This window comes from Silene latifolia, chromosome Y (genome assembly GCF_048544455.1).
Source record: "Silene latifolia isolate original U9 population chromosome Y, ASM4854445v1, whole genome shotgun sequence".
NCBI classification, from domain to species: Eukaryota; Viridiplantae; Streptophyta; class Magnoliopsida; order Caryophyllales; family Caryophyllaceae; genus Silene; species Silene latifolia.
The window spans coordinates 239,096,529-239,099,280 of NC_133538.1; the positions used below are offsets into that span (position 1 = coordinate 239,096,529).

The 2,752-nt window shown below is 39.2% G+C and overlaps 1 non-coding gene across 1 annotated transcript; it reads right to left on the bottom strand.

The window, feature by feature from the left end:
- Nucleotides 1-2,134: 2,134 nt before the first annotated feature.
- Nucleotides 2,135-2,241, bottom strand: LOC141634785 (small nucleolar RNA R71). The gene has a single exon (XR_012539506.1). It is a non-coding gene; the product is annotated as a small nucleolar RNA R71 (small nucleolar RNA).
- Nucleotides 2,242-2,752: the final 511 nt, after the last annotated feature.

Consider the following 2,752-nt stretch of genomic DNA (forward strand, 5'->3'; position numbering starts at 1 on the left):
AAAGAAGAAAAAGCTTGCTGAACTAGAATCCAGCCGTCGCAGCATCGGGACGCTCGTCTAACCTCCACAATCCGAGCGTCCCTCCAGCCAGTCCGCTCGTCCAACACCTCCCCAATCCGAGCGTCCCACCTTCCATTCCGCTCGTCCAACCTCCACAATCCGAGTGTCCTTCCAGCCAGTCCACTCGTCCAATACCTCCACAATCCGAGCGTCCCACCTTCCAGTCCGCTCGTCTAACCCCCACAATACGCTCGTCCCGACCCCTTGGCCGCTCGGATTGTCATCTAGTACAGCACGCCTTCTCCTTTTTCTACTCGGGATGCGCATATTTCTGAAAGACTAGCAAAAAGGAGACTCGCATCTTTCTTCGAGAGGAGCATTTCCTAAACTTTTCTTAAGGGTCTTAATCGTCATTTAAGCCCTTAGTAACCCTAATTTATGTACCTAATCCCCACTATAAATACCCCATTGTACTAATTAGATTGACATCAATCCTTAATATAATTTATGTTCTTCTAATCTCTCTTTAATCTTGTAATCAACTTTTAATTAGGCATTAATACAAATCTCATTTCATTAATTTCTCTATTGTTCATCATTTATTTTGGGTAATTGAAGATTATTTGGGGTTTATTTTGGAGGATTGACAACCTTCCAATCATTCAACAAGTACTTCTATTATTCTTTGCTTATTATTTTGGAATCATCATTAGGTATAATTCTCTTAATCCCTTTTTAATTATTGTTAATCATCTTCATTTATTCATCATGTTTTGCTTTGTTAATATGATTGACAACCTTGTTAGCATGTTAAACTTGATAATGAGTGAGTAGTTTCCTTAACTAGGGTTAATGGGGAATTAGGGGAAACAAACATGGGGATTGATTCATGCTTAATCTAATATGATTTTATAATTAGTTTGCTTGCTTGTTGTGATTTCAACTTATGCACATGTTATGTTTGATGAAATGCGAGCCTATGAATCCTTGCATTTTTTACCCATAACTTATCTTTTAATTGAGACTTGTAAGACATAAACCAACTCGAGTCTCATTAGACCATGTATATTGTTGGATAGGGAGGATTAAGTCGACTTGTAGGTGTTGTACAATCTAATCGATTCGGCTCTGGGACCCAAACTTTCCTAGGGATTGTAAGATATACACTAACTCGATCCCATCACAACAATAATTGCTTGCATCTAGTTGAAAACATGTTTGTATGATCAAATCCCATGAATCCCCTATGAACCCATGACACCCTAGTGCTTTTAATCAATTGTTTACATCTCATCTTAATCATCTTGCTTGTTCATTTACGTTGTTATTTAGTGATCTACTTATCTCAACCCAAATTGTGACACCCTTAGACACCACTACTTGCAATCGAAAATCCTACATCAATACCCGTCCCTTGGGATCCGACCAAAAATGGCGCCGTTGCCGGGGACGGTGTTAATTTGATTTGATTTTATTTGATTGTTATTAGTTGTGTCTTTCTTTTCCTTGGGGAAGTAAAACTCCTCAAGGTTTGTTCTAATTGTTTTCGAGTTGTTTGATATTTTGCATGTCTAGAAGATTACAAAGTAACTTGTTACCCATTGATCACAAAATTTAGAGAACTTTGACAACCAATAGAAGACTTGCTAGAAATACTTTGAGAGGTATTGGTGAGGTTGTAGATATTCAACCAAATACTATTGAGTTCATCAACCCTTTTGCAAGAGAAGGTGAGGAGAACCCAACACAAAATCAACCCACAATGCCTAAGTTTTAATCATATTCCGTACCAACCGAGGAGAACCTACCCAATGGTACTCCCACACCACAACACTTGACCGGAAATTTCATTGCAAAATCCGCATTTATCCAATTAGTCGAAAGAAGCCAATTTGGGGGGATGCCTAGTGAAGACCCTCATTCTCACATGGAGACTTTTTGTGATTATTGTGATGCGATTTCACAAAACAGAGTGACTCAAGACCAAATTCGATGGGTCTTATTTCCTTTTTTTCTAATTGGTACCGCGAAACAATGGTTAAAAAGCCTTGATAAGGCTACTCTAGGAATCGACTCTTGGAAGAAGTTGGCTCTTTATTTCTACAAAAAGTTCTACCCTCCAGAGAAGACTAACATGCTAAGAGCTCAAATCACGGGTTTTAAGCAAAGGGACGAAGAATCTTTGTATGAAGCTTGGGAGCGATTCAAAGGAACTTGTCGCTCATGTCCTCATCATGGACTTAGCGAGTGGTTCTTGGTACAACAATTTTAGAATGGTCTTTATGAAGACTCCTTATTCATTCTCAACATGGGATCAAATGGTATGTTCACCGAAGTTGACGATAATCAAACTTGGATCAAGATTGAGGAAATGGCGGTCCATAACTTACAATATAGTAGGGCTCGCAAGGAGGAAAGCATGAAGTGGACTCTATTACTCAATTGGGTGCTCAACTTAGTGCTTATATTGATACCATCAACTTGAAGTTTGAGAAGGCTATGGCTAAACTTGAAGAAACCTCAAAATCACAAAAGCAACATGTTAATGCCATGGTGGCATCTTCATCAATTCCAAGTGGAATATGTGAGAATTGTGGAACTTTGGGACATGACCAAAGTGAATGTAGGGGAACAAGTGAGCAAGTGAATGCTTTTCAAGCATACAAGAGTGGTACCCCTTATTACAACTGTTAGGCTCAGTTTAGCCTGGTCTGACTCTAACTTAGCCTGACCCTACTAGGCTGATTAAGAC